This window comes from Bison bison, unplaced genomic scaffold (genome assembly GCF_000754665.1).
Source record: "Bison bison bison isolate TAMUID 2011002044 unplaced genomic scaffold, Bison_UMD1.0 scf7180017864368, whole genome shotgun sequence".
Classification (NCBI taxonomy): domain Eukaryota; kingdom Metazoa; phylum Chordata; class Mammalia; order Artiodactyla; family Bovidae; genus Bison; species Bison bison.
The window spans coordinates 421,962-431,758 of record NW_011494940.1 but is presented as its reverse complement, the minus strand read 5'-3'; the positions used below and the strand labels follow the sequence as shown (position 1 = coordinate 431,758).

General features: G+C 46.7%; 1 pseudogene; it reads right to left on the bottom strand.

Annotated features, from left to right (window-relative positions):
- Positions 1 to 5,383: 5,383 nt before the first annotated feature.
- Positions 5,384 to 6,611, bottom strand: LOC105000056 (annotated as a pseudogene).
- Between the last annotated feature and the right edge of the window lie 3,186 nt (positions 6,612 to 9,797).

Genomic DNA, 9,797 nt, shown 5'->3' with positions numbered 1-9,797 from the left:
GCCTGGTCAGCATTATCCCATGGATGGCCCAGTGGGCCTCTTGAGACAAACAGCAAATTTCTCCATGTCATACCCCCAGAGCTAATAGCCTCCCCTCCATATGTAATGTACTTAAAGCTTGGGAGTCAGGACTTCCCTGGTGGTCCAGTGGCTAAGACTCTGAGCTCCCAATGCAGGGGGCCTGGGTTCGATCCTGGGGTCAGGGAAGCAGACTCATATGCCCCAACTAAAGATCTCTCACGCCATAATGAAGCTGGAAAGATACTACATGCCACAACCAAGACCTGGAGCAGCCAAATAAATAATTAAAAAAACAACAACACCAAAAGCTTGGGAGGCAAACAGTAGCCTAGGGTGGCTCACGAGATTTCTGGGGTACATGTTCATGGTTCTGGAAAGGCTAGAGCACTGTCCTGTCCTGCAGAGTGACCCCCCTTTCCACATTTTGACTGTGGTCGCCTTTCCTCTGGCTTGATCCCTCCATTCACTGTCCGTTTAAAATAAGCTTCCTCTCATTCAAAGGCTACCTACCTTTTGGTTCATTGACAGGCGCACAACAAATGCTTATTGAAGACTTCCTAGATGCGAAGTCAGACCCACAACAGTGGGCAAGACAGACAAAACCCCAGCCTTCTTAGGTCTTCCAATCCAGTGGCAGAACCATTCATTCAGCCCACAATGCAGGCCTAGTTCTGGGTTCTTAGCTACCCTGGTTTAGCCTCTAGATGCGTTTGGCAGAAAGGCATCCATAACTTGTTAGCATGATAACAATGTAACTCAACCCTCCGGAGGATCACTGCCATGCACGGCAACTCACCCAGCTCTCCTCTCTTCCCCTTTAATCCCAGAGGCTGCATTTCTGGGCTAGAAACATCAGGATTTAGGAGGGGCTTTTTTGACTGTTGTGCAGCCAAGACTGCAGCCGGTGAACATTCCCAGGGTCTGCCCAGCGCCCGTGGCTCCAGGAGGTTGGAGGAAGCCAGAGGAAGGATTCCTCCTTACCCTGGCCCCACTTGCTGTCTCTGGGCCTGCAGGGGTCAGTGCTGGCAGGTGAGAACACCCCCAGCCCCTCCCACGGTGGGTGAGCATCACGCCGTGAATTTGCTGTGTGGTTTGGAGCCGCTTGCCGAGTTTTCTGCCTTTTGTTATGATACCATCAGCTGTTCCCTCATAGTTTCAGGGTATGCACAGCGCTCTGTTTATACTCGGCAGCACGAAGTTCTGTGAGTTTGTGTACACAGGAGGCCACCAAATGTCTGGAGAGAGAGGGGGGAGGCGAGAGTGTGCAGACGTTCGTCTGAGTACAGTGGATTCAGTTCTTACCTGGGACCTCTCAGAGGTCCCCAGCTTCCGCACTGGTGCTCCAGGGCCTGTGTGGGCGGGATGACAGTCTGAAGCGAACTGCAGCTGGTCAAAGAGGGGACGTCACGGACATTCAGTATGGAAGGACTCTTCGATGTGACTCTGGTCTGACCCTGCCCTGTCACAGCGTAGCAGCCTGAGGTTCATACGTGTGAGATAACTTCCCCAAGGTCACCCGGTCAGTAGAAGGGTTGGTCTGGAACTGAGGATGCCTGCCTTTTAATTCACTGCTCTTTCACCCTCCATTTTATCCTAAATCCATCAATAGTAATTTAATTTCATACAGTCTACATTTTCATGAGCAAAAGTATGAGCAACATTTTCTTGGTAAGAGGTTTAAATATTCCCAGGAGCCTGCAAAGAAAAGAATACAACTCGTCTCAATGTCTGGGTCATTTGCCTAGAGAGACAGTGCAAGCCCAAGCTCCCAAGTACAAGTCTTAATGCAACAAACCTGAACCCGTGGTCACTGGCAGTGTCTTCACGCCTGACCCAACCCTTCGTGGGGGTGTATGTGTATACCTGTGTGGATGTGTGGACATGTGTGCACACTATCAAGGGATTTTTGTTGCAATGGTTTTTGTCACACTGATACCTCAAATAAATTTCTGGAACAATTCATCACTTCCAGAAGTGATCATTTCTGGAATAATCTGCCCTTCTTCATATGCTCAGGCATGATTCATTGCTAGTGGTGGTCAGTGATCCTGATTCATGCTTTTCGTACATGTAGGTGACACTGAATAGGAAGTACCCGACTTTCTATACCAGAAGTTCAATTATATAGTGGTTATGGGAACTGGGAGTACATTTTCTTATAAAAACAATATTATATATGGCTATGTGGTTTAGTTAATCCTTGAAACTTGTTTAACTTCATATATATTTGAAATCCTGCCCATATGGAATTAATGCAAGTATGAAACACTACTTTTTCACCCTCCGCGCTTTTAAATAGAAGAACTATAAAACCAAATAAGAATTCATTTTTAATTTTCATGAATGTTGGTGGTAAGGGTGAACAATTTTATTAGAAGTATAGGTAGATTTTGTGAGAATTATAGGTGGTAAGGGTTTGGGGTGTTGGGGTGTTGATGATGGTCCTGGTTTTTGAGTGTGGTTAATTTGACTTTCTCTTCTTTCTGTACGGAGAAGGCAATGGCACCCCACTCCAGTACTCTTGCCTGGAAAATCCCATGGACAGAAGAGCCTGGTGCTGCGGTCCCTGGGGTCACTGCGAATCGGACCCGACTGAGCGGCTTCGCTTTCACTTTTCACTTTCATCATTGGAGAAGGAAATGGCAACCCACTCCAGTGTTCTTGCCTGGAAAATCCCAGGGACAGTGGAGCCTGGTGGGCTGCGGTCCACGGGGTCACACAGAGTCGGACACGACTGAAGTGACTTAGCAGCAGCAGCTTCTTTCTGTAAGGCATTATTGTTGTTGCTGTTTAGTTGCTGAGTGGTGTTTGACTCTCTGTGGTCCCACGAACTGTAGCCTGCCAGCCTCCTCCGTTCATGGGATTTCCCAGGTAAGAATACTGGAGTGGGTTGCCATTTCCTTCTCCAGGGGATTTTCCTGACCCAGGAATCTAAATGAGTCTCCTCCATTGGCAGGCAGATTCTTTACCACTGAGCCACAAAGGAAGCCCCAAAGCATTATTAGCTACACTGTTTAAGATGATCAGACATGGATTTTGAGCTTTTGCTGACAAATGGAATAAAGTGAAGACAAAAAGAGGGGAAACATTGTTCCTCTTCAGATCACTAGGTAGGAGTTGGAAGAAACTGGACAAATAAACTGCCTTGCTATGTGAGCAGTGACATCCCGCTGTGTGTGGGTCCTCTGGCACTTTTTTTGGGTGAGGTAGGTGGGGTGAGGTGAAAGGAGCAGGAGAAAGGTGATGCTCAGCCTACTGACACAGCCCCAACGTAATGGTCAGTGGTGATGCCTGATAGCCCAGAGCCCTGAACTCTCCCTGTGTGTGATGTGAGTGAGTCACCCTGAATCAGCATGACAGCACCGTTCCGGAAGCCCAGTCCCACGAAAAACATACCCTGCTAGCCAGCACTGATGTCCTTCCCAACCTGGACCTGGCCAGAACTCCAGGACAGCTCCAGAGATGTGAATTCTGGAACCCCTCAGGATAGCTGATCAACCCATATGTCTGGGGGCGTGAGAAGAAGATAGCGTGGGCAGAGGGACTGACCTTGTGCATAGTTGCTTAGTCGTGTCCGACTCTTTGTGATGTCATGGACTGTAGCCCGCCAGTCTCCTCTGTCCATGGGGATTCTCCAGGCAAGCATGCTGGAGTGGGTTGCCACGCTCTCTGCCAGGGGATCTTCCCAACTTAGGGGTTGAACCTGGGTGTCCCACATTGCAGGTGGATTCTTTACCGTCTGAGCCACCAGGGAAGCCCCAAGAGGGACTGGAGAACACCTCAAAGAGAAGATGTGGGATCTGGGGCAAAAGAGAGGATCAAGACCTCTACTTGTCTAAAAGCAGTACTGCATGAGAAAGTTGTTCTGAGAACGGCCCAACTAGACCTTGAATGGACGGTAAAGGGGGCAAAGGAGAGAATTTGACATTGTACGTCTTCCCTGTAAGAGAAGACAATGTGGTTGCTTCCCTGCACTTTCCACCAGGGACCTTGACCCTACTCCTGACGTGGCTCAAGTTAAAGCAAATACAGTGATGTTTAACTAGCATCACAAGTGCTGGTTAGAAGGAAAGGATCTGTAAACTCATCGTGCTTACGATGCTTACAAATGCTTGGTTTAGAGAAATAAAACTTGATGAGGATGGTCTGAAGTTTTCACAGTCTATGTATTCTCCCAGTTCTTAAAATCTCTCCTTGAACCACACAGGCTGTGGATCTGAACCATGAGCTTTTGGTCTCCAGAAATGATTTTTAATAAACTCAGATTTCTTAAGAAGTCATCAGCCTACACAGAAATGTTTTAAGAGAAAAATTTATGGAGTTCCTTGTCATATCTATGGTAAGAATGCTGCTTTCTTTATGAGGATCAATGGAAGACATTTTTGGTGGGTCTTCGTTCCAGAAATAATTGTTTTTCCCCTAAACACCTGCTTTTATTCTATGGATGCTCTAGATCATATACCTGACCATGTCTCCCTGCTTTCTGTTTATATTCAAATATGAAGCAGTCTTGAGCCAGTGTACAGACCTTCACAACCCGCAAAACTTAAATTTTACCCTTAGCATCTTCATCTTCTGTTTTTGTTCCCTTAATTTTTTTTCTTATATACCTACTGTTTTGCTTTCATTATATTGCATGCAATTTTTAAAAGTCATCTTAAATTATCCTGAGAGCAAGGTGGTTAAATAAACACAAAGGTGGTGAAGGGGTGCTAGCTCGTGCGAGTCCATTTGCTGACTGTGGTTGGGTGGCTTGAACAACAGGCTATTCATAAGGACAGGAAATTTGCAAGACTGATGTTAGAAACTGGAAGTACCTGCACTATTTATAGTTGCATTTTTAAACAAATTCTTGAATCTGAGCAGTGAATATGTGCTATTCTAACTGGAAAGGTAATTATCAAATTCCTTAGTAGTCACTTGGCCATGGTATAGAAGTAACTTGACGCTCCACTCAGGAGAGCAGGAGGCTGGTGATTTCTTTCATCTAAGCAGCACTGTTTTCTTTTTAAGGTTAATTCCATTCAAAGATCAAAGTCCAAATGCTTAATCAAAACCACTGATCTTTCAAATCCACAGCCAATCTTGGACTAGATTTGCAACCACCAAATACTGAAGAAAACAAAGCGAAATGAAACCAGGCCGTTACAAAATACGCAGTGTATCAAACATTTTTCCCCCCTAGTTAGCATTCGACATTGAACCCTGTTGCTCTTCAAATTCTCTTTTTTTTCCCCAGGAATTAAGAAAGACCTTGGTACCCCATCCTTTAAGTTACAGCTATCAGGATAATGGAGAGAGGGGTCAGAGTAGAAATAGGGTGTAGAATTAGGAGGGGTTTGATGGCGGCAAGTCAGTCCACTTAGTTTTTGTACTGGGTGAGCTCATTGCCAGTTTCATTGAGAAGATACGTGCAGGGACTTCTCTGGTGGTCCAGTGGCTAAGACTCCATGCTCCCACTGCAGGGGGCCCAGGTTCAATCCCTGATCAGGGAACTAGGTCTTACATGCCACAAGTAAAGATCCTGCAAGCCACAATTAAGGTCTGGCATAGACAAATAAAGAAATAAGTATATTAAAAAATATTCATCCAGGTTTAAAAAAAAAGTGAAGACGTGCAGATGAGGGCTTTTGTTATTGAGAAAGGGTCACGGTTGGCAGAGGTCTTTATGGTAACCCTTCTTCTGTCTACAGTCCTGGGAATGTGGGTGCTAGAGCCACGGTTGGTCATGCTGGCTGAAAAGTCATAGACAGTGGAGGGTTCAGGGAGTCCAGTTAGGTGCCAGGCATTGTTCAGGTCCCCCTTGGGATCATAGGCTCAGCTGCATGTACCGTTTGCTCAGTTTCTCAATGGCCTCCTCAAGGTGCTTCAGATCATTCTCTCTCATGGCCTTGGTGCTGAAGTTGGTGTGGCACCCGGCACCATTCCAGGTCCCAGGAATGGGCTTTAGGATCAAAGCTTGCTGTCATTCCAAAGTCTTCATATAAATGGTGTGAGATGAAATGGTCCATCCAGAGATGATGTCTGATGTCCATTCCTTCACAGGGTCTTATCTGAAATTCCCATGGGGCGGCCACGACCTTGGCACTCTGTCCTCAAAATCTTGACACCTGGTGGTGAGCCCATACGATACCCCTGCCATAATCTTTGCTCCCTCACCACAGTCGTATGGACCTTGGGGTCCAACGAAGCAGTTGGAAGGCCACCCAAGGGGTGCTCATCTGTGCCCATGAGAATATATTCCTGCTTTGGTCCAAATGGGGGTGCTGGTTGCTCACCACATCTGTGTTCTGTTTATAGGGATGCCTTCCATGGGTCTCTGCAGCCTTTCGGTTGTGCTTGAAGACTTCACAGAACCCCAGGTGGTAGTCCTTGCATAATAGGTCCTGGAACCTCCCAACAGGGATGAGATACATGTCCCTGTTGTCGCTTCAGACTGAAAAGTAATAGAGCCATCAACATGCCACTCGGGCAACTCATCTGGCGCTGTTGATCCAGATATGCATAGCTTGGGCTTTCTCACCCTGAGGCAGGGACATGCCCACTTGATGGGTGCCTTTGTTTCAGTGGGAGCTTGCTGAGGTGGCCATGGTGGGAGGTGTCCTGGATGGAGGGCAAGCAGGCAGGGAGAAGGAAGGGCAGGGGGACAGGCCAGGAGACCGGGGGTGCTGCACACACACTGCTCTTCTCCCATCCTCAGCTCTGCCAAAATCATCCCTTCCTTCTTGACTGGGCAAAGAAACAAACTGAGGCTAGAAATGGTTTGAATGGGGCAAAGGGAGGGTGTTTATTTCCTAAGTCTCTCTCAGTCTAAGTGTTCCTTCCGTTTCTCCCTGTGTCATCTGGTCTTGGGAGGAAATGATGACGAGCCTACCTGCTTCCAGATGGCACAAGTACTGGGTACCATCTGGACCCAACGGTACGTGGCATCCTCTGTACCATGGTGATAATGGCTCAGCCTCAAGGGGCAGGAGAGACAGAGTACAGGTGTGATTTATGGATGTGATTCAGTCTTCTTGGGCCAGCTTCCCTACAGGACTAACCGGAGGCCAAATTAGGAAGAAGGAAAAGATTCATCCTGGTTCCTTTGGCCTCTTTTCCACTGGGAGTGATTCTGACTCTCACCTGCTTAGAACTCAGGATGCCAAGGAGTTTTCTGGTACAAAGTAACAGTGCGGAAAATTGGCCTAGAGTATAAAGAGGAGTTTGAAAAGGAAAGAATCGAGCCCATTGTATTCTCAAAGAAAAGACTTTGAAAAAAATCACAACCTGTAGATTTCAAAAGGCCAACTTCTTTCCAGTTTTCCCTTTAGAAAATATGGATATAATAAATATGCATTTGTACACACTTGCCTTGTGTTTTTTTCTTGTTTGGATCTATGGTTCAGTTTCCTCACAATGACTGTTAACGACAGTATTGTCGGATGCTAAGTAAAAGTCAGGTTCTAAAGTCAGTATATAAAGAAAAAGATCCTGTCTCTTAAAATTACCCCTTAAAGATAACTTCCCTACTAAAATGGGATATATGTGACTTTGTGTATCATGAAGTAGTTACCTTAAATTTAGGGCTCAAGATATATGAAAAGATATACATTTTCATATATCAGAATCCGCTCAAGCTGCTGAAAAGGTGCTAAGCATTGTGGGAGCCAAAACCAGCTGCAGAGGGTGTATCTGCCATCTTGTTCTTCATTCTGTGGAGCCTCTACTCACTGAGTGGAATGGCCTGAGGTAACATCTTCACTCTTCCGATTGCTCTCTCTCTGTCTCTCTCACTACATCTTTCTCTCTCCTCCCAGGAGGTGGTGTGGGGCTTGTCTTTTTTTTTGAGGGGGGAGGGAGTGCTTGTGTTAGAGCTTGGTTTGCAAAGCAAGCCATTATATTCTTTATATTCATTATAAATACATTCACTGTATATGTATTATATTTATTCTAGCTCAATAAAATTGGCATTTTATTCTAAGGTGAATTAATTAATTAGTTTAACTGAATTTATTAAATTCTAAGGTGAATTTGTTCCTACTTCACATGAAATTAAGGAAGATTTATGTATGATATGGGGTGTTTGTAAGGGGGTGGGTGGGTCTAAAAGCAGGGTCTTTGAGGGAGCCAGGAGGGGCTTGCTCACCTTTGCTTGGAAACTCAGCCTGGAAACTCTTGGCAGCCACAGCATCTTGTTAGTAAGGACGGCTCTTAACTACGGAGGGTCATGTTCCTGTTTGGGGTCCTGCTCTGGTTAGGGTGGGGTGGTGGGCAGGAGGAGAGACCACTTGGAGGGATTCATTTTTATAGGTCCCTCTCCCTCACTCTCTCATCCACAAATACAGACAGATCCTTGCCAAGACCTGTGTGCTTCTGGGAGATGTCTGGGGTCCCTGGCAGAGGGAACATTCACCCAACACCTACTTCCTGATCTCCTGTTATATGTGAGGCACTGGGATTGAGTCTTCTTGGGGGCCACCTGTATGCCCTCTTTCCTCCCCATCATGGGGGCAGAAGAAAGTGACAGAGAAGACACAATCACAGCTGTTTCCTGCCCTCTCATTCAGTGACTTATCCAGCCCTGCAGATCACGTGGAGCAGGACAATGGAGTTAAAACCTGGGTTTGGGAATCAGACAGAGCTGGGTTCAAATCCTACTTCTGGCACTTGTAAATTACATGACCTTGGGCAATTTATTTGGCTAGTCTAAGTCTCAAGCAAGTGAAGTCATTAGGTCTGTATAGTCAAAGCTATGTTTTTTCCAGTAGTCATATATGGATGGGAGGGTTGGACCATAAAGAGGCTGAGCACAGAAGAGTTGATGCTTTTGAATTGTGGTGCTGGAGAAGACTCTTGAGAGTCCCTTGGACAGCAAGGAGATCCAACCAGTCAATCCTAAAGGAAATCAACCCTGAATATGCATTGGAAGGACTGATGCTGAGGTTGACGCTCTAATACTTTGGCCACCTGAAGTGAAGAGCTGACTCATTAGAAAAGACCTTGATGCTGGGAAAGATTGAAGGCAGGAGAAAAAGGGGATGACAGAGGATGAGATGGTTGGATGGCATCACCGACTCAATGGACATGAGTTTGAGCAAGCTCCGGGAGATGGTGAAGGACAGGGAAGCCTGGAGTGCTATAGTCCATGGGGTCAGAAAGAGTTGGACGTGACTGAGCGACTGAAGAACAACAACAACAAATGGGAAGTATACTTATTGAGCACCTACTAGGTACAAGGTACTGGGTTCTCTGCCCAAGAACCTTACAGTCTATGGGAAAGATTAACAATTGTATATTTGTAAGCACAGACTGTGATAAGTTCTCCAAAGGGAAAGGAAGAGTCTTTAGACCTGGATAGCTGAGATCCTCATTGGGGTCATTTTCAGAGAGATCTCAGAAAAGTGCTCTTCGTGGAGTTAAGTCAAGAACTGAGGGAGGAGAAGGTGTCAGAATCAGTGTGGGAGAGTGCATTCCAGCAGAGAGCAAAGCATCTGTCCCCCTCCAGCAGATGAAACACCGCCCCCCATCCCCAGTCCCCTTAGAGCAGAGGAAACCCTTCTGAGCTAAAAATAAACTTGCTGAGCCTCAGAAAATCCTGTCACTGCCCAGAGGCCCCCCCCGCCCCCCACCCTGAGAGACGACTCCGTGGCTCAAACCCTCTGGGCCGTGCCCCACACAGGATGTGTGGGGCCGGTGGTCCTCAGACTGAAGCCCCCGACTTCCCTGGCTAATTTTGCCTCCCTGAGAGCGTGTCTCCAGCAAGGCTGGGCTCCCAAGCTGGGCGCCCGCCAGTC